At 47.0% G+C, this 27,865-nt stretch overlaps 1 pseudogene; it reads left to right on the top strand.

Annotated features, from left to right (window-relative positions):
• Positions 1 to 830: 830 nt before the first annotated feature.
• Positions 831 to 15,901, top strand: LOC110585499 (annotated as a pseudogene).
• Positions 15,902 to 27,865: the final 11,964 nt, after the last annotated feature.

Below are 27,865 nucleotides of genomic sequence, written 5' to 3'. Positions count from 1 at the left end.
CCAGGGATGCCTGCACTTTAGGCTTGTGAAAGTGGACCACTGTTCTTGGTTTGTGAACCTATTCACTTCTTCGGTACCAGAGGTATTGTTTACTCCTAACTTCTTTAAGGAGAATTGAAGTGTTTGTTCATCTGCTGTAGCCGTTCTATGAACCCCCTTCTTCTTTCGGGGAGGGGTTCCTTTCCCACCAATGCGCACTGGTCCTGGCAGTTGGGCAAGTTTCTCCTGGTTCACGATAGTTTCTTTCATCTTATTGGAGCTGAAATGGGACCATGCAGGGGGGACGGGGGTGCACTAGGGTTGGCGCTCAGGGGTCTCAGGCAGACCAGCCGAGATTAGGTGCACACACATGCACTGAACCCAACTTTTATTTTTTTATTTTTATTTTTTTAAAGATTTTATATATTTATTTGTCACACAGAGAGAGCACGCACAAGCAGGGGGAGCGGCGGGCAGAGGGAGGAGCAGGCGCCCCGCTGAGCAAGGAGCCCAATGCAGGGCTCTATCCCAGGACCCTGGGATCATGACCTGAGCTGAAGGGAGATTCTTAACCAACTGAGCCAGGCATCCCTGAACCCAACTTTTAAATGTCTGTGCCCATGGGAGAGAACATCTGAGAATCTACAGAGGGGAACTGCAGCGGTCACAAAGCTCTCCTTCCATAAATCAGGGAAAGGTCATTGGGACCCACATCCCAGGTTAAGGGTCTGACCTCTCCAGAAGGGCATCTCTTCTCCTAGGGAATACGGGTGGGAATATCCCCTCTAGGGCTAGGACTCTACAGGAATTATCCTCTGCCTATCTCACTCCCTGCCCCGCAAGATGCCGGGATGGTGCTGGGGGACCCTAAGGGTAAGTGACTTGTACAGATCATGACCATGTGTGGGTGACCAGACTGTGGCCACACATGACTCCTCACAGCCCAGCCCAGGGTGTGAGTGTGTGTGAGTGTGTATGTGTGTGTGTGTGTGCTCACACTTTTCCAAGGACTCGGTTCTGGCCCTGAGTTGTTATTCTTTGAGTCCTAGGTCTTTATCAGAGGAAATGTTAATTTTTGTCCTCTTCTTCCTTTGTTTTTTTTTTTATTCCTAAGGATAAAAGGTCAAATCTCTAGTCCAGGCTATAGCCATCAATAGCCATTGCCCAAGGCACTTCTGAGCTAGCTACTCTTATTTTCAGAAGCCCCTGGCTTTCCTCTACTCAGAACACAAAGTCATAAGGTTTCCATAAGGATTCTGCTGTGACGGAGAGAAAGCTTAAAGAACTCCTTCCAGAGTTCTATTGATGCCTTTGTCTAGGAACTTTGCCACTTTGGATCTAAGAACAGCCCAGTTTTCAAACAATTCACCCAATTGTTTTTAGAGTGCAATTTATTCAAAGTTACCAAATTTTACTATTCTAACTTTAATGTGTTGCCATTTGAAGATTGGTCTTTCAAAGTTATCTGTGGTGTTATAGGACATTTTTTTTTTTAAAGACAGGATTTTTGTATTATAAAAGCAATGCTTAATCTTAAAAAAAGATTAGCCTTCAAAATAAAATAAGATGAAAATTGAGAGGGAGGCAAGCCATAGGAGACACTGAACTCTAGGAAACAAACTGAGGGTTGCTGGAGAGGAGGTGGGCGGGGGTATGGGGTAACTGGGTGATGGGCATTAAGGAGGGCACGTGATGTAATGAGCACTGGGTGTTGTATGCAACTGATGAATCACTAAATTGTACCTCTGAAACTAATGAAAAAAGAAATACCTGAAGAAAATTAGTTTTGATGTTTTGGTAAATTTCATTCCATATCTTTTTTATGTCCTTCTTTCTACTTTGACTTTATCTGCTATTCATTTAGGAGCTTCTTGGGTTGAAAAGATACTTTTGTAATTTTCAGTCTTTCTTAAATGATTTCTGATTACTCTATATAAATTTGTATATCTGTGTGTTTTTTCTGAGTATTGCTTTGACTGTATCCAATACACTTAAAAAGTTCTGGCATATTCTCATTGTTCATCTCTAAAAATTTATAATTTGTGTTTGAATTTCCTTTTTTAAAGATTTTATTTATTTATTTGAGAGAGAGAATGAGATAGAGAGAGAGCATGAGAGGGGGGAGGGTCAGAGAGAGAAGCAGACTCCCTGCTGAGCAGGGAGCCCGACGTGGGACTCGATCCCGGGACTCCAGGATCATGACCTGAGCCGAAGGCAGTCGCTTACCCAGGCGCCCTGAATTTCCTTTTTAACTAAAGAATTTTTAATGAGGGTATTTTGACAAAAATTGTTTTGCTGTCCAGTACAGTAGCTACTAGCCACACGTGGCTAATGAACACTTGAAATACGGTTAGTCCAAATAGAGATAGGATTTAAGTGTAGAATATACACTAATTTCGAAGAGTCGGTATGAAAAATTAATTATTTTTATATTGATTACATATTTTTTATAAAGATTTTATTTATTTATTTGATAGAGATAGAGAGAGGGAGAGTGGCAGGCAGAGGGAGAGGAAGAAGCAGGCTCCCCGCTGAGGAAGGAGCCCGATGTGGGGCTCGATCCCAGGAACCTGGGATTATCACCTGAGCCGAAGGCAGCCGCTTAACTGACTGAGCCACCCAGGCGCCCCTATTGATTACATATTTAAATGGTAACATTTTGGATATATTTGGTTAAATAAAACATTAAATTTCACCTGTGTTTTTTGTTCTGTAGCTATCAGAAAAATTTAAATTATGTACATGTTTGCATTTGTGGATCACATTATATTTTTATCCAATCGCAATATAGACTTATTTTTTTCATTTGAACTGTTAATTTTGGTGTGTAAAATTCGTCTGCTAAGATTGGGATTTGACAGCTTTGCAGTTACACTGCTAGGTTCCCAAAAGATTCATAACATATTACCTTGGTGGAGTGTACCTTTTATCAATATAAAAAACTATCCTTTTTTGCCCCTTTTTAATGCTTTTTGCCTTGAATTCTGTTTTTCTCTGATTCTAACATTCCTACATTTGCTTTCTTTTGATTAGCATTTTACATAGTATCTTTCTGTATTCCTTTATTTTCAAATGTCCTGCATCATTTTGTTTTAGGTATATCTTCTGTAAACTGGACGCAATTATTTTTTTAAATACAATTTGAAAGACTCTTCTTTTAAATATATTAATTCATTTGCCTTTGTTGTGATTATTAACCTATTACAACTGGTTCCTCAACACTTTTGTGTTTCTGATTACAAGGGTATTGTTCTCTCTTCCCTGACTTCTGATTTATTGGATCAGTGGCCTTCTGTTTTTCTCATCCTTACTCACATTGGGTTTGACACCTTTGCTCTTGGCTGCCTGGCAGCAGGGCAGAGACTGGAGAAGAGGCATCCCTCCAGTGCAGCATCTGCAGAGAGTCACCCTGACCACTGTCCCCTCCTGCTGCCTCCTGTGTCTCCTGCTTCGTGGCTCGGATCACCAGAACCGGTCCCGCATTTTGACAGAGTCCTCTCTTCCAGGACTTGGGACTATGGTTCCATCTTTAAGATGGCTCCTCATTCCTCACAAATTCTAGTTCATCAAGAACACCACTTCATATTTATGCGTGCCGCTATTGATTTTGTTAATCTTAAAAAGAAAACTGCCAGTTGTTTTATCAGCAACAATGGGTTTATTCCTGTAACAGCAGAGAATTGCAATTTGGGAAATGCGAGCTACTGCAAAGCCATTGGCTAGGCAGGCGAACAAAAGAGAGGAACACTCTTTTATAGAGGAAGGGGGGGGATAGTTGGGAGCAGGTCCGAGTATCCTGGCTTCTCATTGGCTGAGTTGTGACTGTCTCTCATTGGCTGGGCTGTTGCTGGGGAGAAGAAAACCTTTCTTCCTCCTTGTGGGGTTGTAAGGTAGTATAGACTTACAAGGTTAAGTCTCTTCCTGTTGGAGTCTGTAATGAACAGTGAGTGGTAGAGATGACAGTTCCCCCTTCTGGCCTCCTGACTCCACTTCAGTGAGGTTTTCTTTTATTAATTCTCCCAGTTTTCTTTTTCTTTTTCTTTCTTTTTTCTCTTAATCTTCTTCATAAAATCTAGTGATTTAGTGTGGAGAGACAAGAAGAAATATGGCTTAATTTATCATCTTCATCTCACTATGATATATTTACTTTCTGCTTTTTTCCCTATATGTATTTTTTATCTTAATATAATTTTAGTCCAATATTTGCATACATAATTTTGTGTCCTGATTTTCCACTTAGCATTTTAAGTTAAGTATTTTCCTCATATTATTATATTTATTTAAAAACTTTGTTTAAGGGATGCCTGGGTGGCTCAGTCGGTTAAGCAGCTGACTCATAGTGCAGGTCAGGTCATGATCTCAGGGTTGTGGAATTGAGATCCTTTTCAGGCTTTGTGCTCAGTGTGGAGTCTACTTGAGATTCTCTCTCCCTCTCTCTCTGCCCCTCCCCCCACTCACTCGCACACACGCTCTCAAATAAATAAATAAAATCTTTAAAAACAAACAAAAACCCTTTGTTTTAAATGCTTGCATAATATCCTATTAAGGAAAAATATCCACCATTTCCCGGTTTTTAGAAATTTAGGTTATTTTCATTTTTTTGCTGTTAAAAATTGATAAAGTTACTAGCTATATTTTATATTTTGAACTGTAGTCTTGAGTGGGGTGTTGAGGTTCTTACAATTGTGAGCAAAAAGTTTAGGTCATTCCAGACTTACTCTAATTTTTTTTTTTAAAGATTTTATTTATTTATTTGACAGAGAGAGACACAATGAGAGAGGGAACAGAAGCAGGGGGAGTGGGAGAGGGAGAAGCAGGCTTCCCGCGGAGCAGGAAGCCCAATGCGGGGCTCAATCCCAGGACTCTGGGATCATGACCTGAGCCAAAGGCAGGTGCTTAACGACTGAGCCACCCAGGTGCCCCGAGACTTACTCTAATTTTAACAATTAGACAATATATATGTGTGCTTAGAGCATACAGGTTTCTCTGTGCTATTGCAGTTCTTTTAGATCATATGTCACTGAACACCAGAAGACTAGAACAACTCTTCAATAGGCATAGATCTGGATTTAGGGTATAGTATTCTATCTATGTGGATGCCCACGGATACTGATACAGTATTTTCTGTTTCAAAACTCTGAGAAAGGTAAGTTATAGCAAAGTTCGCCACAGTTTCTGGACCACATCTCATATATTGTCCTGGTCTGACAAATGTTCTATATCTGTATTATTCAATAGGAAAGTCATTAATCACATGTGGCTACCTTAAGTTGAGAACTGCTGTTAAGTGTAAAATACACATTGGAGTTCAAAGACTTGGTATGAAAAAAAGTAAAATGTATCATTAATAACTTTTTACATTAATTACTTGTTGAAATGATAATATGTGGCTCACATTATAAGTTCCATTGGATGGCGTTGTACTATCTCATGCCATTTTGGATCAGGGATGTATGAAACCATGGATACAGCTGTTTCTTACCTTGTCTTGCTGTAACACTTTATTATTGATTTCCTGAGACTCCCAGTCCACATAGTCTACGTCACCTGCATAAGCAGCAGCTAGACTTTAACTTGAGCATTTGAGAATCTGAGAATCTAAAGATCATGATTTCCCTCCTGCTTTCGACTTCTGAGCATTCCTGCTTGCTGAAGGTCAGGGCAGGAACTTAGTGGGTACTAATGTTAGGTACTAAGGAGCATTCTTAATCCTTTTATTCCCTTAGGGTAAACAAGTTTTGTGTTGTTTTATTTTAAGATTTTTAAAATTCATTTATTCATGAGAGACAGAGATAGAGGGAGGCAGCAGGCAGAGAGAGAAGCAGGGTCCCTGCAGAACAGGGAGCCAGATACGGAACTCGATCCCAGGGCCCTGGGATCATGACCTGAACAGAAGGCAGACGCTTAACCAACTGAACCACCCAGGCGCCCCTAGGTAAACAAGTTTGAAATAACTTTGAAATTGAGAGCTTTAGATTAAAAATGCACAAATGAGTAAAGCTCTTGAGTAGGAACATATAGATTGACCATTCATCCACTCATTCATTCAACAAATATTTATTGAGTACTTACTGTGGGTCAGTCTCTGTTCTTGGCACTTGAGACACATCAGTGAACAAAACAAAGATCAGTGCTCTCTTGAAGTTTACTTTCTAGCAGGTGATATGGACAATAAACAGGAAACATTATAAATAAGTAAATTAAATAGTATGTTGGAAGTATAGTATGGTGGAAAAGAAAAAGTAAAGCGGTTTAAGAGGGATCCAGAGTGCTGGAAGGAGAGGAGGAGTAGAGAGTGGCCAGGTTTGGCTTCATTGGGAAGTGACACTTAAGCAAAGACTTGCAGAAAGGGAAGGTGATAAGTGTGCAGATATCTGGGGGAACAGCATTTCAGGCAGAGGGAACAGTCAATGCAGAAGCCTTAAGACAGGAGTATGTTCAGCATGTTTGAAGAAGACAAGGCCAGTGTGGCTGGGAAGAGGATAGCGATGAGGCCAGAGAAGTAAGGGGGCAGCACAGATCATTTAGAGCTTTCTAGAACATGGTAAGGATTTGGACTTTGCTATTGTGTGAATGTTGGTTCACGTGTTGAAATTGATATGTTAAAATGAACCCCGAGTTGATGCTATTAGGAGGTGCGGCATTTGGGAGGTGCTCAGGTCACAAGGGTAGAGCCCTCACAAATGGGATTAGTGCCCTTATGAAAGAGGCCTGAGAAAGCTCCCATACTCCTTCCGTCATGTGAGGTTATAGCAAGAAAAAGCTATGAACCAGCAAGCCAGCCCTTACCAGACACCGAATTTGTCAGCATCTTGATCTTGTTGGGCTTCCCAGCCTCCAGATGGTGAGAAATAAATTTTTTGTTGTTTAGAAGCCACTGGTCAATGATAATTTTGTTACAACAGTCCAAGTGGACTAAGACAGGTTTCTACTCTGAATGATAAAAACTGCAAGTTTTTGTTTTTGTTTTTTAAGATTTTATTTTTATTTATTTGTCAGAAAGACAGAGAGCGGGGCGCCTGGGTGGCTCAGTCATTAAGCGTCTGCCTTCGGCTCAGGTCATGATCCCAGGTCCTGGGATCCAGCCCCGCGTGGGGATCCCTGCTCAGCGGGAAGCCTGCTTCTCCCTCTCCCACTCCCCCTGCTTGTGTTCCTGTTCTCGCTGTCTCTCTCTCTATCAAAAAAAAAAAAAAAAAAAAAACCTTAGAAAGACAGCGAAAACGAACAGGTGGAACTGCAGGCAGAGGGAGAAGCAGACTCCCCACTGAGCAGGGAGCCCGACGCAGGACTCCAATCCCAGGATGCTGGGATCATGACCTGAGCCGAAGGCTTAACCGACTGAGCCACCCAGGAGTCCCCAAACTGCAAGTTTTTAAGAAAAAGAATCACTGCTCTAGCTGAAGTGTTTAAGGATTACTCAGAACCCTATGTTGAGGCGAGACTTTAGGCAGGGCAGGATGGAAGCAGGGAGAGGGCTGGTACTGGCTCACACTAGGTGGTGACAATATTACGCTTTGATTTATAGAGAGGGATAGAATCAGTAGGATTTCCTGACAGAGTGGAGGGGAGGTATGAGACAGAGGCTGGTGACATCCCAACTGGCACCTCATGAGAAACGCTGAGCCAGAACCACCCAGGTTGGCCACTCCTGAATTCCCAACCCATAGAAACTCCGAGCTAATAAATGGTCATTGTCTGAAGTCACCAAATATTGGAGTATTTTGTTATGTAGCAATTAGATAACTAATACAGCCTTCAAACCAAACTCCTCCTGTTTTCCCCAAACCTGTTCCAACAGCAGCCTTCTCTACCTCAGATGATGGTAACTTCATCCTTCCAATTGCCCAGGCTTCAGACTTTGGAGTCATTCTTTTTTTTTTTTTAAGATTTATGTATTTATTTGAGAGAGTGGGGGGGGAGGGGCAGAGGAAGAGGGAGAGAGAGAATCTCAAGCAGACTCCCTGCTGAGCATAGAGCCCCGCATGCGGGGCTCTATCCCACAACCCTGACATCATGACCGGAGCCTAAATCAAGAGCCAGCCACCCAACAGACTGAGCCACCCAGGTGCCCTTGGAGTCATTCTTGAGTCCTTTCTTTGTAGCTGGCATCTAAGGGGGGGCAGACATGTAGAGGTGAGTCCTTAACCTGCAGGATCTATGTTAACTCCAGTTAGTGTCAAAAGTGGATGGAATTGTTGGAAACCCAGTTGGTGTCAGAGAACTGGAAAATTGCTGTGGGAAATGACAAGTATTTGGTTTGGGAAAAAAACCACACGTTCGGTGTCAGAAAACATTGCACATTTCCCCCTGGGAGAAGGGGGAGTCCCTGGTCCCAGCTGGCTCTTTGTCCAGGCAGCCAAGAGTGAGGCCCCATGACCATTTTCAAACAATGAACTTATTACAGTACAAGTATAACTCTCCACTTGGGCAGGGGTCTCAAGAGTGCCGTAAAAGACTGGGACAGACCCCCCAGAATACGGAAGAAAATTAAACTGTTATAAAAGATGGACAATAGAAGAAGAGTGATTAACCACTTCTATTAACTGGGACCTAGAATGAATTTTGAGTATGATGATTTGTCATTTATCACACTGAAGGAGATCTGTGCTTTCCTGACAAGAATCATGCCTTAGTCTGTTCAAGTTGCTATAACAAAATACCATAAACTGATTAACAACAGCAGAAATTTATTTCTCACCATCCTGGGGGCTGCAAGTCTGAGATTGGGTGCCAGCGTGGTTGGCCTCCAGTGAGGGCCTGCCTACAGATTGCAGACTGCTGGCGTCTTGTATCCTCAGAGAGCAGAGAGGGGAAGCAAGCTCTCTTGTGACTCTTATGAGGGCATTGACCCCATTCGTGAGAGCTCTACCCTTAGGACCTCATCTAATCCTAATCATCTCCCAAAGGCCCTACATCCTAATCCCATCACATTGCGGGTAGGTTTCAACCTATGACTTGTGGCCGACACAAACATTCGGCCCACAGCACCCACCCCTCTGTTCTAGCTGCTGCACATTCTCACCTCACCATTCCACAAGTGAACAGCGTGTGGAGGGCCCCACAACCCTCTCCGCCGAAACACATCCTCGTCTTGCTCAAACCTCTTCCTGCATAGGGCATTCCCCGCCCTCCATTCCAGGGGGACCACGCTCAGTCCTTACATTAGACAGCTGGACATCTGACTACTTATTGTCATGTTGTCATTAATCACTTCCTGTGGGATCATTTTCCAAAATGAAACCATACACATCCCGAGGGCAGAGAGAAGCCTTATATGTTTTCTGTCCCCAGGTACCACCTGTTGAATTGCACAGACCAAAGGCTGAGCATAAGCCTGGCTTATCAAGACGCAGGAGTGAAAGGTACAAAAGAGTAGATGCTTCATCAAACAAACGAACAGTTTATTTTTTTTTTTTAAAGATTTTATTTATTTATTTGAGAGAGAGAATGAGAGACAGAGAGCATGAGAGGGAGGAGGGTCAGAGGGAGAAGCAGACTCCCTGCCGAGCAGGGAGCCTGATGCAGGACTCGATCCAGGGACTCCAGGATCATGACCTGAGCCGAAGGCAGTCACTTAACCAACTGAGCCATCCAGGCGCCCACAAACGAACAGTTTAAATAGATTTTAGAAATATCAATCCACTCTTTTAATGAATTTTTATAATTATTTTCTTTTATAGATTGTTTTACCCACAAGTGTTCTACAGGTCAAAGGTAAGTGACTTCTTAGGGTATGAGGATAGAAAGATCATTTGTGGGGCTTCAGGAAAGGTCAACCCAAGGACTCCACAGCCAGAAGTGAGAGGAAATATTGAACCTGAATTCTGACTGGCCTCGGGCTGAGCCAGTGTTCCTCCCCTTATGGCTTTGAGAGCTTGACCCTCAGTAGCTTCATCTTTGAAATGAGAGTGAAAATGACAGTGTCTGCCTCGCAGGAAAAAGGAGAAGATGAAAGAAGACAGTGCATGTGGAATGCTTTAGTACGGCCCCTTCCACAGAAACGCTCAATAGAAGGGGGCTATTATCATCCTTATTATTATTTTTCGATCTTCTCCAGAAGGCAGGAGATGCTAGAAGGACAGGAGGCAGAACCAGGCTGCATTAGGAGGGAGACTTGTTTTGAGATGAGGCTGTGAGAAGCATGACAAACTCCCAGTGGGATTTTGGAGCAGATGGGCCTGAGCTGTTCCTATGGCATGGCCTGGGGTTAATGGGGGGAGAGGGCTGGAGGGCTGCCTGGCGGAGTAACCCTCGGAAAGTCTCCAAGCCAGAGGGGAGCCACTGGGCATTGTCTAGACTGGATGAGAGCCATCTGAGAGGAGGGGATAACGTGGCCCACGAGGCCCTAATAGTGAAGACACGTCTGGGGTCCAGGGTGAGGCGAGGACTGAGGGCAGAGGAGGTTGCCATAAACTGAGGAGAAAATGAAGACTAGGGCTATGGTGGTGGCTGAACAACATAAAGGGAGGGACAGAGACTAGACATAAGCAGAAACAAGGGACATGGTCAGGTAATGGATAAAGGAGGCAAGGAATGGAGAAGTGAGTTCTGCTCCTTGCATGGGACTTTGGTGATTTTTGTTTGTTTAAGCAGGCCCCATACCCAGCGTGGAGCCCAATGCGGGGCTCGAACTCACAACCCTGAGATCAAGACCGGAGCTGAGATCAAGAGTCAGATGCTTAACCCACTGAGTCACCCCAGCCCACCTGACTTTGGTGATCTTCTAAACAAGAACCACTTCGGTGTGACCATGTTTGCTGTGATGATGGAGTGGCCCACTGAGAAATGGGAAGCTGGTCTGGGGAAGGGGTTGAGGAAAACTCTGCATATTCCCTGCAAGACTGAAGTGATGTTAGGACAGCCAGTGGAGATACCACAGAGACACCACCATGAAGAACCCATGGACCCATAGCTTCCACCGGGCCAGTTGTCTTCCCGGGGTTAGGTTCAGCAAGAGGGAGGCCTGACAATTGGCACCATGCTTGGGGCTGTGTCATGGCCTTTAGGGGTCTTCTTTGCTCCTTGGCCCTCTCCCAGTGAGAATGCATAGCAGCAGGGCAGACAGGAGTGGTGTGCTGGCTGATAAAATGTCTGTGATCACTGGGCCCGCAGAGACACGAGTAAATGGGAGTCCCCGGCTGGCATGTGCCAGAGTGGGCTCTGCCATCAATTCCCTTCTCCCACATCCTGCCCAATCCCCCATCCCACTACCCAGCTCTGATAATTATGATCTTTCTAAGGGTGAGCTTCTATCATTAAACTCTCCTATTTTCCTTTTTTTTTTAAAGATTTTATTTATTTATTGGAGAGAGACAGATACAGCAAGGGAGAGTACAAGCGGGGAGAAGAGGGAGAAGTTTCACTGGGGGCTTCACTGGGGCCCCAGGCTGATTTCTCTCACCCTAAGACTTTACTCTGAGAGAAAAATGGACAGTGCCAAGTTCCCTTGCTGGTTCCCTTGCTGAGCAAGGAGCCCTACCCAGGACTCGATCCCAGGATCCTGGGATCATGACCTGAACCGAAGACAGACACTTAACTGACTGAGCCACCCAGGCACCCTAAACTCTCCTATATTCCAGGAGCAAAGTAAGAAGGTGGAGAGAGCAGGTGCTTTGGACTCAGACCTGGGTTTGAATATGGGCTCCACATTTATTTACTGGTGCAGTGTGTGGCTTTACGGAACCACTTCTGTAAAATATGATGGATAATAATGCCTTTATGGTAGAATGCATAATAGGACAATGTGAAGGCCTGGTACATCGGAGTGCTCAGTAAATGTTAGTTTGCCTTTCCTGCTCAAAAGATTTGGAGGCTGGGACACTGGGGATGTATTAAGATCTGGCTCCCAGGAGGAGGGTGGGGAGGGGCTTTGCCATCGCGCAGCGCCTGGCCCGGGACAGGGCCCATGTGGTCATCAGCAGCCGGAAGCAGCAGAACGTGGACCGGGCAGTGGCCGTGCTGCAGGGGGAGGGGCTGAGCATGGCGGGCACCGTGTGCCACGTGGGGAAGGCTGAGGACCAGGAGCGGCTGGTGGCCACGGTGAGGGGCCACAGGGGGTATGGGGGCTGAGAAGAGACCATACAGACCCAGCCCAGGGGAGGAGGGCTCGAAGTTAAAATGCTACTCTCCTTAACATATTTTTGAATATTTACTATGTGCCAGGCATATACTAACACCCTGTCACATTAGTATGTGAGGCACTCGATGTTGTTATAACAGCTTTATGGTGGGAAACAGACCTGGAGAGGTTAAGTGGTAGGGATAATTTTGAACCAGGATCTGCCTGGCTCCCAAACGCACATTCCTAACCACAGCTGTGGCTCTGCCCTGGGGGACCCTGCAGGGACATACACTCAGAGCCCAGTGATGCTGGACTAACACCCGTGACAGGGGCAGATCTGTGGGCTCCAACAAGGAGATACCAGGCTGGGGAGCCCATCGTGGCCACTGTGGGAGTGGGAACTGGCCAGATATGTTTTCCAGAGAAGAGACTCCAGGTATATGCGGCTTGGAGAGTGACGATTTTCAGAAACGAGGGAGGGCTAAGCAGAGGGGTCTGCCTGGAAGTACAAAGGGGGAGAGAAGAGAGCCCAACAGGGCTGGGAGCACTGAGCTCAGGTCAAGTGCAGGGCTGTGACTTGGCACTGTCCATTTTTCTCTCAGAGTAAAGTCTTAGGGTGAGAGAAATCAGCCTGGGGCCCCAGTGAAGCCTCCAGAAATGCTGCTGCGTATTCTAGGACCATCCCGCAGGGAGCCTTCCCAGATGACTGTGAAGGGAAGGAGAAGGTTTCTGGCCCACGGGGTCGATTCTTCCTCGCCCTCTGTGCTGCCTCTGCCTCCCGAGGCCCTGGAGCACTGTGGGGGTGTCGGCTTCCTGTGTGCGACACTGAGGTCAGTGCCCTGGTGGGCAGCACGCTGGAGGCCATGAGCAGGTGTGGGACAAGGTAAGGCCCGAGGAGCACGGAGCTGTGAGGTTCTCCCGGCCTCCCATCCCTACTCATGGGAACACCTGCATGTGTTCTCAGCGGCCACCTGTGTACCTTCAGGCCACAGCCCCTGGTTCCGTGGGGTGAAGCCACCTGGGTCAGTCCTCTTGGACTGGAGCCCTACTGGAGCCCTACTCCAAGCCCCAGAGCTGAGGGGCCACACCCTGCCATGGCCCAGAGCTTCTCTGCTGGCTCAGGGTTCTGAGGCCATCCCAGTCTGGACTCACGGGCACCCACTCTGATCCCTTCCGACCGGCTGTCCCAGGGGTACCTCACCTGTCCTCAGACACAGCTGAGAAGAGGGACCCCATCCAGACTTGCCGTCCCCGCTGGAACCCACCAAGCATTCTCGGGGCTTCTGTTGCCCCTGCTGTCCTGAAGGCCCCCTGAGAGGGCTCGGCACAGTCCTGACCCGCCCCATCTCCTGACCCTGTCGGCAGAGATGGGTCCGTGGCCAGGGTGAGCCATTCCCTCCTCATGGAGTCTTCCGCTGACCAGCTCCTGCCATCTGTCCTTGCAGACCCCGCCCCACCTTCTCTGTTCGGTTCTCACATTCCCTGGCCTTCCTGGCTTAGCTCCGTGCTCACCCTCCCCAACCCAGCCTCCAGCTTCTATAGGACCCTCACATCATCAGCATCACCCCTGAACAGTGCCCCACACGGAGCTGGTGTTTACTCAGTGTGAGTTCTCACTCTCCTTACGAACGCAGACACCACGGCACCAGCTTTCCTAGCATCCTTTCCCGATACTAATTTTATTGCTGTGCTTTTCTGGTGGGCGACGGGCCCTGAGGAGAATCTGTGCAGCGAATGACAGTGAGCAGGTTCTTAGGCTAAGGATTGGGCAGAGCAGGCCCCTCAGACCCCTTCTCCTCCTCGAGCCTGGGGCCACACAGAGAAGAGCAGTGCACACCCCCAGCTGCTGCCCTCCACGGAGAAGAGAAGGTAAGGGCAGGGAGAGCCCCTGGAGTTGGGGTGACTGCCTTGTTCTGCCCTACGCCAACAGGACACTTGGAGAAGGGGCCCCTAAGCAGAATATCCCCAGGGCAGCAGGTAGGAGTGTGCTCTGGATGCCAGCCCTGTCTCCTGTCGCCTCCTGAACCACATCTGCAGGCTCCCTGGTCCCCGGGGGATGTGGCCAACACAGTGAAAGGGCACATTGGGAGCGAATGTGGAAGGTGCATTCCAAACCCACAGAGGAGCCTCTGACATGCTCTGTCCTTGAGAATGGCAGAGGCAGTTGCAAGAGACAGGGGCCTCACGGGATAACCCAGAGGGCTGAACCCCTCCAGCGAGGCGGAGGAAGCCCCTCGGTCCCTCCCCCTCTCTCCAGCTTTCTCCCCCTTCTTGCTCTTCATCTCTTCCTGCGGCATTCCCGCTCGGGCTCTAGATTGTGGATTTGGAACTCAGGTGACTCTAGATGCATTTCCCTCCTATGGGAGTGGACTTCCCCGGGGCTACTCTGACCTTGTACCTGGCTCTCTCCAGGCTCCCGGCTCCGTTCTCCAGAGATCTAGCTGCTGGTTAATCTGGTTCCAGCGAGTACTGGGGAGACTGTGGCAGCACCCGCCCAGGTCCAACCTGCCTGGAGCCCCCGGCACCGTCTGCACTCTCCCTTCTCTCCTTATGCCTCAGCTCTGCCTCCTCAGCCCTTGGAAGCCCGTTTTCTGGAAGCATCTGGCTTCTCGGTTGTGCCTACCTTCCACCTGGTCACACCTGTCTGTCTCCTCACAGGGAAGGCCCTGTGGCGCCGAGCGCCACGGCTGTTGCCCATGCCCCTCAGTCAGTGGGGAGCATGGAAAGGGCGGTGTGGTGTGGCATAGGGGAAGTGAGTATTGATCCTGTGTGATAATAAAATTCAAATGCACAGCATTGCACGCCATCCTGTCCGCATTTACAGTTATGCTCATTGCCTTTGTCTCATTCAGTGCCCACAATCCCACCGCGACCGCATCCAATTGTAAGGCTGTTCACTGTGCAAGGGCATCAAATCCAGAGACAAGTCAGGGCTGAAATCCAGCCCGTGCCCTGCTTGCCGGGCCTGGAGGAAGGAGAGGTCTTTAACGTTTGTATTCACCAAGTCAGGCTTCTGTGGGGCTGTATCAGCTCACTGGAGAGTTCTTTTTAAAATTCACACGGGGGGGGGGGGGGGGGGGGAATAAAAAAATTAGAATAGAATAGAATAAAATAAAATAAATAAAATTCACACTGGGGGCAGCACAGGTCCTCAGTGTCCCTCCAGGACACCCCTGTGACTGTTGCACAGCGTCTACACTCCACGTGCCAGGGGAGGGAATGGAGACCGAGGTGGGCCAGTTCACGGTACAGCAGGGATCCGGCCTCGGGGCCTTTCAGTCTAGTTTCCGGACCTGGCACTGAAGCTCCTCTCTCTGGGTCAAGTGAGCACGGGCAGACGTGGCCTCTGCTTGCCTGCCTTTTCTTTTTAAGCCCGGGCTTCCTCCATCTCCTGCTCAGATTTTGTTCCTAGGGGCAGAGTGGGAAACGCGTCTGGTCGGGGGCCCAGGAGGAAGCATGTCCCTCCTCCGGAGCTCAGGAGGGCTGGCCGGAGCCCCTCCTCCCACTTGCAGAGCACCTCTCCTTCCTAGATGCTGGCGGCCAGCACTACCAGCAAAATGCCCTGCTGCTCACCAAGTCCACGGCTGTGGAGCTGGCACCACATGGCATCCAGGTGACCTCCAGCCTCATCGCGAGGATTCAGGAGCTCCCAGGCCACCCACCCTGTGAGTTTCCCAGCCCAGCCACGCTCCCTGAGGCACGCACGCTCAGGCTGCCCACACTGAGACCCAGGCCTGCGGACGTCGAGACCAGCCGCTTCTCACTTCTCAGTACAGAATCACCCACCTGCCGAGGGGCGGCCTCTCTTTTGCCCCTTGACAATCCTATCTGGTGCTGACGCTCTGAATTTTTTCAGGTTGAAGGTAATCTGGCTTTGCAAAATTCTTTAAAAAATCCCTATGGATGGCAGTGGTAGGTGGTCTCCCCAGAGGAGACAGGACTGTCTGCCGCATCCTTGTCCGTTGGCCCTTGCTCTTACTGTGTCTGCTGTCACACAGCCCGGGAGCTGGGGTCTGGAGGGTGGGAAGGGCCCCACTATATCCCCTGAGGTGCCTGGGAGGTGGGATCCAGGGGTGGAGGGTACTCTGGGCCTCCAGCCAAGTTAGCCGGGCCAGAGGTCAGAGTTCATTACCACATGGGCCAAGACCTCTGTTCTGTCCTCCTTCTGTGGAGGCAGGGCAGTCAGAGAACTGCCGGGACTTTGCCCTTCCTCGGCTCTCCAGGCACCAGCTACATCATCGGGGGGACACTGTGGTGCTGGCTTCTCCTCGACGCTCTGATGTCCCCCACCAGGCCTGGGGGCTGTCGCTCTGGGTGGATGCCCTGGGAACCAGATGGTGATTGGCTAGGAGAACAAAGTCCAGGCTTCTAGGCACTGGTTGACAAACAGAATTCTGAGACAGCTCTAGCTTAGGGCATGATAGGTTATGGGACAGAGTGGCTCTGAGCAGTTACTGAGCTGAAATCTATTTGGTCTTTTTTTTTTTAATTGGCCACAAACTTGTTTTGAAACTCTTCACCTTGGCCTCCTGTGAGGCTGGCACATACAAGCAGTGCTTTGCCTACAAATGCCATTCCTGTGGTCCATTTCCTCCACTGTACCCATCCCCTGGAGGTTCTTCCTCCATGTTTGTCACCAGCACTAGAGCATCCTGAGAAGCAGGAGAAGAGCGTTTTTTGCCTCAGGAGTTGGGGGGTGGGCGGGTAAAGGTCATGCCCAGTGGTCCAGGAGGTTGGCCAAGATCTCATCCCTCAGAAGGCTGGTAGCTCTAAGAGGAGATTCATCTGGTTGTCTCCCTCCCCACTTTCCCACCTAGGAGCCATAGAAATAATCCTGGATTAGGAATGGGCCATCCGCTGAGAGTCCTTTTCTGCCACTGTCTTAATCTCTCTGGGCCTCAGTGTCCTCAGCTGTCACATAAGGTGTTGGATTGATAACCCCCACGCCCTCTTCTCTGGCTTTCTGTGAGACTCATTCAGTATTTCCTGATCCTCTAACCTCCGGGTCACAATGGTTTCAGTTCCAGCTCCCTCGGGCATGCGCCTCTCAGTCCTGCCACCTTGCGAGGTGATGGCCTCTCTCAGAACCAGGTTCCCGTCAGGGAGCAAATAACGTGAGGGAAATCTGGGGCCCTCAAAGGGCAGTGGCTCAGACCCGTGGCCTCACCACACATAGGGTTTGCCCCTCCGGTCCAGTCACTGTGACTCTCCAGCCCTTGTCCACCTCCTCCCTGAGCTCACACCACCGGTTCCGCCACTTGGCGTCAGTGCCACCCATGATGCTTCCCTCACACCCTTCCCTTGGCTGGCCCAGTCCCTCAGGTCCCTCACTGTTTTCCCCAGTAGCTTTCTAAAACTACCACCACTTCCCACAGCTTCACTTCTGTTCACTCTAAGCAATGACCTTGTTGCATACTTCACAGAGAGAAGGGTGACAATAAGATGCTAACACATCGACTTTCCCCACTCTGTCCAGGGTGTACTGTCATTTGCTTCTCTTCTTCCCTGGAAGGCAAGGTGGAATAGGTGTATCTTTCCTCTCCTGGGGGCCCCTTCCATCTCCCCTGGGGATCTTACCCTCTCCCACCCCCGCTGGGCACCTCCTTCCTCAAACCATCTTTTCCCTTCTCTATAGCTGTAAAGACAACGCAAAAGCATCCAACAAACTCAGACTCTCATATCTCTCCCAGAGCCGCTATAATGTTTCCCTCCTTCCTGTAGGAGTCCCTCTCTCCTGTGCCTCTGCAGGGTTTGTTTTTTTATTATCAATGCACATGCTGAGGTTTTATTTTCCTGCCTTTTTAGGCATTTAGGAATTTACTGTGCAGATCCTTGCTGCTCTCCACATATTTAAATACTCAGTAGGCCTGTCTAGAGTTCTTTCCCAGTCACAGCCTCCACCCAGCCTCCACGCCCATTGCTCTCTCATTTTTTTTTTCTCTTCTGTCTCAGAAATTGGCCATTTCTGCACTAGCTCTATAAGGTGGCCACTCTCCTGGGCTCCACCGCCTACCCAATCACCTATTCTATCATTTTGGTCCTGCTCCAGGGAAGTTTTTCCTAGGTCTCTGGGGAGAGGGGGAGGTGATATCTGCCATGAATTTCCTCTGTGGTTCTGGAAACAAGCTAGTGTCCATAAATGTTGCTTTCCAGATGACCTTCCAAGACATGCTCGTGATCCTTCTCAAGAGAATGTAAATCATGCTACCCCCTAGGGAGCTCACAAAGGAAATAGGTAGGCTCTCTCTGCCTGACATTTTGGGGCCTCAGGGTTCCATCCCAGGGCTCCAACTAGGCAAAGAGGTTTCATCTCCTTTCCCCTGGTTGGTATCTCAAGGCTCATGAAAGGGCAGTCTATAACCCAGGGTCCCAGCCATGAAGCATTTGGTCACCATGGTTCTGAGTCATGCCTGAAACCAAGAAGTGGGAAATCCCACACCCTCCCTGGGGGGCATCGGAATTTGCAATATTAGAATCCCTTTAGGATGGCCTCCAAAATATGGATCGGGATTTCCATGCTATCCATATGCCTATGTGTAGAAGAAGGGTCATAACAAGAGTCACAAATCATTATTTCTTTGGCTTTGTCCCATCAGCTCCCAAGAAGCTCCATGGGCCTCACAGACTTTTGCAAGTGGGACCTTTCTTATCTTTTCTACACATTCTTGCTTCTGCTCATAGAAGAGGACACTTTGTACAATAGTTCAGCCCTTTCAAAAGTGCTGGTGGGGAAAAACCCACCCTTTACTCCACTGCCTTATTACCTCTCCCTGTAGCCAGAGGAATAGCTAAACCGATGAGTGCACATTACTGACCGTGGCTTACACAAGCAAGGCAATGCACTGAGACGTGGCAGGTTCAAGTGACGTCTCTCGTCTCTAGCAAGCAGGGCTGGCTTCTGCTCTATCCATCCAGGTCCCTGCTCTGGGGGGAAAAAGATGTTTTACCTGAAACTTGCTGGATACATCAAGTCAGCTCTACTCTGCCAGTTGCCTTCAATTTAGAGAGGAGGTGGTAGCAAGCTCGTTTTCCAAATCAGCACTAACAGTATGAAGGTGACCTTGGCTTTGGTTCTGTCTGTCTCCTTCCATATAATTCTCAGATGCTTAGAACCCACTGGGGAAGGAGATAAGTGACTGGCTCCTTCTGTGACTATCCTGTGGTAGGAAGCATTCCTCTTTCCTCCGTGACATGGTAAGAACTGTTTATTTACCTGTTTATTTATTATCACATTACTTTAAAATTTACATAACTTCATTTCTGTGATTCCCTTAAGTACTCAGGACTCTTTGGAGTTAGACTGGAGGAAAGTTAAGGACAGTGCCATGCAGGAGCACTGGGAAGTCAAGATTCTTCTAAGACTGCTTGTCCAACTGGGCTTGTTCACACTGGGCTTTTTAAACAATGATGGGTGAGTCTGCTTCCTTTAGGCCGGCCTCCTTGCTTTTCCAGAATTATACGGAAATCTGAATGTCTCGTTGTTTCGAACACAAGATGTCCCGGCTCTATCTTGATTTTTCTGCCCCGTAAGGCAGCACGTGGAGAAGCTGTGGCTCTTGCCGTAAAAGACAATGAAATGCAATGAGTTGCAGAGACGTCGCACCGCCACGTATGAACACACGTGCTGAGCAGAGTGGGAGGCAGAGTGAAATCCGTATCACAGGATCATTTATGTCATAAAAAGGTACGCAATAAGAATGTACACAGATCAAGAGCTATAAATCGAGTCTATTAGAATGGAATCCTTTGAGGGGAGGGAAATGGGAGTGGAAGTTGGGGAGTAAAAAAAAAGTAAATAAATAAGTAAAAGAACAGTGAAGCCCTGGACAGACCAGTGGGGAGAGCGCCCCCCCGACGTCAGGAAAAGGAATGTTACCCCTCTCTTCCGCGGTTTAAAAAAGTTAGAGCTGGAATAAACCCTGGGTCCTGGGATTGGACGGTACAGCCAAGTGAGGTCCCGAACATTGGAACTGTAGAACTTATAACTCCTCCCCTCGGTCTCTCAGGAAGGAAGGATCTTGTTGCTGGGCTGTGGGGCCACTGCTGTAGCGTGAGGGTAAAGGGTGGACTTGCAGAACTCTGAAGCGAGAGGAGACCGACTGCTCCACGAGAGGAAGGCGGGGAGCTGCTGGAGAAATACAAGTAAATCTCCAGGAGTTGGAAAAAGTTTGTGGGGGCAGGGGAGAGAAGAGAGAGAGTGAGAGAGTCGCCTTCAGTTGGATATGTGAGAAAGTACTGATACGTAGACCAGACCGGGAAGGTTGCTGGGGGGCCCGGAGAGCCAGTACATTTGCATAAGGAGCCCAGGAGCATTCTGGGAGGAGAGGAGTAAGACCCACATTCCTTCTTGATGGGTTTAAAATCAGGGTTCCCCAGGACAACTAGACCAAAGCCCAATAAAGCTTCTAGCATATAATATAGGCGAATGTGTTCATGATCTCCTAGTAGGGAAAGATTTCCCTAATGGGATAGAAGAATACCAGCCATACAGAAGAGTAATATATTTGACTACATTAAAAGTTAGAACTTCTTTTTATCGAAAGACACTAGTAAGAGGGTAAAAAAGTAAGCCACTGAGTGGGAGAAAAACAACCAGCAACCATCTCAAAAGAAAATGGGCAAAAGATTCAAACACTTTACAAATTGGGATTTCCAAATAACCCACAAACATGTGAAAAGGGGCTCAGCCACATTGGTAATCAGGAAAATTCAAATAAAAAAGACAATGAGATAAAAGGTAGACAAAAACTGATGACATCAAGTGTTGGCGGAGCAACCCAAGTGCAAATACACATCTGGGCCAATTTGAATTGATGCCACCACCAGGGAAAACAGAATGACATTGTCCCCAGTTCCTTATGGAGCAGCGATTCCACGTCTAGGTACATAAACTACAGAAACGTGGGCACTCCTGTAGCTTCGTTTGTAGCAGGCCTAAACCGAAACAACCCCATGTCCATCAACAGTAGAATGTATAAGCCAGTGGTGGTCTCACCATATAATGGCATACTCCACAGACATGAAAAGAAATGAGATGAACACGGACTGTTCTTGAAAAAGGAAAGAACATACAGTAACAAGGGCTCTATATTTTCTCAAATGTAACACTGAGTCAAATTAGCCAGTCACAAAAGAGCACATATTGTATGATTCCATGTATGTGAAGGTAAAAGAAAAGATGCAAAAACAAAACCATAGTGTTTAGGGACGCACAGAGTGCTTGGATGGTGGAAATATAAGGGGAAGCAAGGCAGTGGCTGCCACTGCAGTCAGAATACTGAGGGAGTGGTAGTGGGAAAAAGGGGTGCATCGTGTTTAGGAGGGAAGATTCAAGGACTTTTGGGGTGCTGGCAATGTCCGTTTATTGGCCCGGGTGGTAGCTATCTGAGTATTGACCTTGATTATTCATTGTGCTTGCTATACATTTTTGTTTGGGGCTCTCCTTTGTATGGGTGCTCCACTTTACAATTGAAAAGTTAAAAAGCTCCCTTACCTTAATAGCAAAGGAAATGCAGATACTTGGAGTGGACCCGCTTACCAAACTCTGGTAGTTGTAGGTTGTTGTTGTTGTTGTTGTTGTTGTTTCTTGTGGATTGGTGGGTGAAAGTGGTGGCACTTTATTCTTTGGTATTGCAGTTGGAGTCACTTTTCTTTCCTCCATCTTTCTGTTGGGACTTTTTAGCACCCATTTGCAGCTGGGAAATCCGGCTCTGAAAGAGAATTCAAGGACCTGGTTATCCACCTAAGGAAAATCATCCATCCTGACCAAGTTCAGAGTATACATCAAGGATTCAAGTTCTCTAGATGTGGCATTATAATCTATAAGTGCTGGGGCGCCTGGGTGGCTCAGTCAGTTAAGCGTCAGACTCTTGATCTTAGCTCAGGTCTTGATCTCAGGGTCCCATGTTGGGCTCCACATTGGGCATGGAGCCTACTTAAAATAAAAGTAAGTAAGTAAGTACATACATACATACATACATACATAGAATCTATAAATACTGTTCCAAAGAATTGGTAAAGAAACCAAAGCTATCCTCCCTGAGGATAGTCGCCTTCAGTTGGATATGTGAGAAAGTACTGATACGTAGACCAGACCGGGATTGGACCTGGGCGTTTGTTGTGATATAGCACGGCTGCAAATGTTGATTCTGTTAGTTTACATTGGACCTCAGATCCAGTGCTCTGAGATAATTGACTTTGAAATAAAAACTGCTAAAAATGAAGATAGTAAATCATTCTTAAATGTTGCATGGTCTAGGATTCTTGGAAGTATGCGCTAGCTTTCATGTTTGTCCTGCATGATAAATTGTATAAAGTAGATATGGAAAGAGAGTGAATTGATTGGGTTTAATACTTACGATACATCATTAGGAGCCATTGACCAAAAAGAAATTCCTCTGTGTCTTTATTCCAGTCACATCATGTTTATACAGTGTTTAGAGGAAACTCCGTAAGAGAGGACTGTTATCAATTGTTTATACATCTTAACTAATGGCCCGGAATACTTCTTACATTTCACATTGGGAGAAAGTGATAAATAATAACTGTGAGTCCGTGGGGGGAGATTCACTCAGGCAAGTTTATAAGCCATCACATTTATGAGCTATTTTATAAAACCCTAAGATGTACTTATGGATTATTTTAAAATAAAATATCCTATTTGTTCTTAAGTGGTATATACAATTTTGTACAGTTCAATTATTAACAGTTCTGTTCTATTAGAGATTTTGCTGTAAAGGTTGAAGTGAGAGCAGGTTAAGAATAGGGTTTGTGGCATGGGTCGGCTGTCATGAGCCTGATATGGTTCCCACAGACTTATATAATCTATAAGTGCTGGGGCGCCTGGGTGGCTCAGTCAGTTAAGCGTCAGACTCTTGATCTCAGCTCAGGTCTTGATCTCAGGGTCCCACGTTGGGCTCCACATTGGGCATGGAGCCTACTTAAAAAGTAAGTAAGTAAGTACATACATACATACATACATTCCTTTGTCCTGGATCTCCCTCAGACCATCCTTTGCTACTAGAAAAAGGCACATGAGCCTCAAGTAACTGATGTGTTGTGAAAATGAATGTCATAATTAATCTGTACATACCTAGCTCACCACCTCTATTATTGTTTTTATATTTACCTACCTATACATATTTCTATCCATCAATCATATCTATGTTTTTATCTATTTATCTGGCTAGATAAGTGGCAATTTCATATGGTTCAGCTAAATATCTATCCCTGGGGTGCCTGGGTGGCTCAGTCGGTTAAGCATCTGCCTTTGGCTCAGGTCATGATCCCAGGGTCTTGGGATGAGGCCCCGCATTGGGCTCCCTGCTCAGCGGCGAGTCTGCTTCTCCTTCTCCCTCTGTCCCTCCCCCAACTTGTGTGTGTGCTCTCTCTCTCTCTCTCTCTCAAATAGGTTAAAAAACCCTCTATAAATAAATAAATGTCTATCCTTCATCCATCCTGCTATCTGTTCAGATGAGACCTGTTCCCTTTAAGATCCACCTGCTCCGGGGCGCCTGGGTGGCTCAGTTGGTTGAGCGACTGCCTTAGGCTCAGGTCATGATCCCGGAGTACTGGGATTGAGTCCCGCATCGGGCTCCCGGCTCGGCAGGGAGCCTGCTTCTCCCTCTGACCCTCCCCCCTCTCATGCTGTTTCTCTCTCGCTCGTTCTCTAATAAATAAATAAATAAAATCTTAAAAAAAAAAAAAGATCCACCTGCTCCAAACAGCCCATCTCATCCCTGCCCCCTCACCCCCACACAAAGGGGTTGTAGAGGGTGGTGAAGGCCTGTCTGAGTCTGAGCTCTGGGGCTGCTCCACCTGTCCGTCTTTATACCTCGCCCTGCCGAACATGTGTTTGGCACTGAGGGTGACGGCTGCTCCACCAGAAGTACCCAGAACAAGTGGGGAGGGGTTCACAGGCTAGATGGACCAGGAAGAGGAAGTGAGGGTGTGCGTGAAAGGAAAAGGGGCAGGTGGGAATGTCTCCAAACTTCAATTCTGTTCCTGAATGGCTTACCCTGTGGGGACCAGGTCCTAATCAGAGGCTCTCTGCTCCCTTCTCTTCTGCTGCTGACTCTTCCTGGGGCCAAGCAGCCACATCCCCCACAGCAGCCAGAAAAATTAACAGGAGCCACCATCTCCCCCCTCCAAATAGCCCCCATCTTCCTATTCTGACCTGGGGCTCCCATCAGATGAGCACTGTGGGAGTACTGTGGTCACAACATTTGGGGGTGAGGATACCTCAATCTTAACCCTCTTCCTATCCTTTTTGCTAGAAGTGAGGTCAAATATTCCATTATGATTTGAGTCAGAGGCAAAAGACTAGCCCAGTTGGGCCAAACTGGTCAAAATGCATAGCTGGTTGACAAGCCCCATGTTTAAGGAAGGCATTTTACTCATCTTTACTAGTACAACTTTAACAATTGCAGCTAAATCTTGCATGTAGTCAAATGAAGATACCAACTTTTAAAAATTGTAGGTGCTGTGACATTTCTAAATTCTTTCAATAGTGATACATTTTAAAATGTTTTTAGGTCAGATGCCTGGTTAAATATAAGGCTGCTTATCATGAACCCAACATACCATTCAGGGCTGAAATTAGATATTTAACAACACTCACATTTTCTTAAACAAAATAGAAACATAGCATTCAAAAAATGTACGCTTATTTGTGGGGAAAATGGAACAAACACTTGAAAGTGGAATTTTCTGGGAAATCTGGGTCCTATAGTTGTGTATTTTTTAAAGGATCCAGGTGACATCAGCAGAACCCAAACTGTCTAAGAACTGAGTGTTTCCACTTTGCTTTGTGCTGGGCAGACCCAGTGCTTCTGCTGCTCTGGGCTAAGGTGCACCTGATGGTGGTTTGGCTTCAGAGGCAAAAGAAATGAATATTCTTTACCAGCTACTAAAAATTCAAATCCATTGTATCACTTTTAGTTAGTAGTGCTTTAATTTATTTTTATTTTTAATTTTTTTTTGAGAGAGAGAAAATGAACAGGAGGAGGGACAGAGGGAGAGAGAGAATCTTAAGCAGGCTTCACGCCCAGCATGGAGCCCAATGTGGGGCTCCGTCTCACCACCCTGAGATCATGACCTGAGTCGAAATCAAGAATTAGATGCTTAACCCCCTGAGCTACCCAGGCGTGCCTAATTAGTAGTGCTTTTAAATGGAACATCCATAAATAAGAGTAAAACAATTCTTCCACACAGGTAGTTGTTGTATTCATTAGGACTTGGATTCTTATTAATGCACGGAGCCATTTACCAGTTTCTATTGCGAACCAAGTAAGTGCCAAGTACTGCCATGAGGTTTGGGGATATGGATTCCAGACTAGTCCCTGACCTCAGTGTGCACCCAGTATAGGAGGTAAACAGATATTTTGGCATATCAGAGCATGGTTAGTGCTGTAACTGAGGAGTAAGCTGGGTTTGGAGGCTAAGCACATAGGAGGAGTACCACCTCCTAGTCCAGGTGGGACAAGAAGAATTGGAAGCTAAAATGCACAGGCCTTCAGCCAGGGAAACAAGACAGAGAATGGCATTCTCAACAAGGAAGCATCATTTGTGAAATCACAAGGCATTTATGGAACTTGCCTTGGTATCCCTGGGGCTCAGACACAGTGAAAAAGGAGCAGTGGGAAATAAGGCTAGAGATAAGAGCAAAGGCCAGAGCAAGAAATCCCTCAATGTCAAGCCAGGGATGTTGGACCCAGTCCTGAGGACAATGAAGAGCCAATGGAGGGTTTTTCTTATCCTCATTTTCTGAATGAGACAACCCTCTGTGGCTCCTAGCTTTACTCAAGGAGCTCAGATTGAGTTCTTGGCCATGTCCAGGCCTGAAACATGATCTTCTGTCCCATAGGGTTGTTAAAACTCCAGCCTCTATGTTTCAAGGCTCTCCATTCCTTCATCATTGAGTATCCACTTTGTGCTTGGCACCTCACTGGGTAATGTTGATAGAAGATTGAATATGAAAAGTGAATTGATTAATGTAGTATTCTGCTATAACGCATAAACCCCAAAAGTGTAGTGGCTTGTTACCGGGGTCAGCATACTACCACCCACAGGCCAAATCCAACCTCTGCCTGTTTCTGTAGATATTTACGGAATATGGCTGCACTCACGCATTTAGGTAGTGTCTACAGCTGCTTTCACACCACTCTGGCAGAGTTGAGTGGTTGCAGCAGAGACCATATAGCCTGCAAAACCTAACTATTTACTCTCTGGCCCTTTACAGAAAAAGGTTGCTGACCCTGGACTTAATATGATAGAATTTTATTTCTCTTTTATGGAAAGTCCAATTGGAGGCAGAGAGTAGCTCCACAGAATCAGAGATCAATGGGGCCGATGGAAACTCTGCCATCTTCAACATGTGACCTCCAAGCTAACACTGACGCTGACATCTGGGAAGCCAAGGGGGGGGGTGGGGTATGGAGGATGACACAGGAAGGTTTTATAGGCCCTCCTCTGATACGTACTTTCGGGGTGAAGCTGAGTCAAGCTGGAAAGGGAAGAAGCTTTCACTTGGAATAGATTCTGGAATTTTTATTATTATATTGGACAGAACCAGTTAATTACTAAGGTGAGACTATGTTGTGACTGAAGGGGACTGGTGGGCTTTTCCTGTCTACGAGAAATCCCATCCAGTAGCAAGGCTGTGCTGCTGTCCGGAGCCCCACCTTGAGACCTGCACAGCCTCCGGAAGCCGGCTGTCTCTGCAACCACAATAGTGGCAACATGAGGAATTTGCTCGGTGCTTACTGCATTTACTTCCAGATCGAAGTCTTGCGTGGGGGTCCTCTGATTGGTGGAGCCAATGCCTATGTCCTAATGCGGAGGAGGCAAGGATATCATTTTCTGGCTGGAGAGACAAGGGTAGAGGGGTGCAGACTCACTGGTCGGAAATTCTCCAAACATTAGAAGAGTTTTCAAAAGGTTCCAGGCAGCCAGAAGAAATGCAGTGGTCCAGGTTTTAACATGAGTTTAAAAAGTAAATGTCTACCTGGGATATGTTGGAGACAGTTGGTATAGTACCAAGATCAGTGGTTCTATGTTCACTGAGTAGCGACCTCGGGCAAGTTATTGAACTTCTTTGTGCCTCACTCAGTCTTTTAATCTATCAAATGAGGGACTGAGCTAAGTAATTTCTAATGTCCTGTCTTCAGACGGAAACAGCTGTACATGCGCTTGTCAGACACTTTTAAGCCACTCAGAACTTGAGGACAGGCTTGTGTCCTTCCACAGATTTTGAGCATGGAAAGAGTACTTGGGACCTGATGCAGAAATGGGGACAACTTCATCAAAGATCAGTCTAATCTCAGAGAATGCCATACAACACTGAATTATAAGGACTCACTGAATTCCAGTTTGCACTTGAGATGTCACTCGATTGGCATTTGGCCATATCTTTGCTGCACTGTCTCTTCCACTCACTGCTGGGGAAGATGGTGATGGTGAATCCACCGAAGACAGAAGCAAACTGAAGCTTGCTGAGCTTGGTTTGCTCCTGCTTCATCCCCCACCCCCACCTCCCAGCTTCTCTCAACCTCTCTCACTTCCCAGGAGACCTCTGTTCCCTCAGGTAATTTTAGCTGTTGATTGCTAGAAACTCAGAATTATATGACATTTCACCTTCAAAGATTATCTTAAAGCAGTATAGCAGAATTCCTTAGGAATAGGGGCAAGTGCTCCCATAAATGTCAGTGATATCTCAGAATGGGCTGACATTTGGCTCTTGTTTTTGTTTTTAAAATAAAATAAAATCATGCTATACCTTCTTGGTTCTAGAACAGTTCCCTTAGGTCAACACTGGTGACACCCAAT

This window comes from Neomonachus schauinslandi, chromosome 9 (assembly GCF_002201575.2).
Source record: "Neomonachus schauinslandi chromosome 9, ASM220157v2, whole genome shotgun sequence".
Classification (NCBI taxonomy): Eukaryota; Metazoa; Chordata; class Mammalia; order Carnivora; family Phocidae; genus Neomonachus; species Neomonachus schauinslandi.
This window is presented reverse-complemented; position numbering and strand designations above follow the sequence as displayed.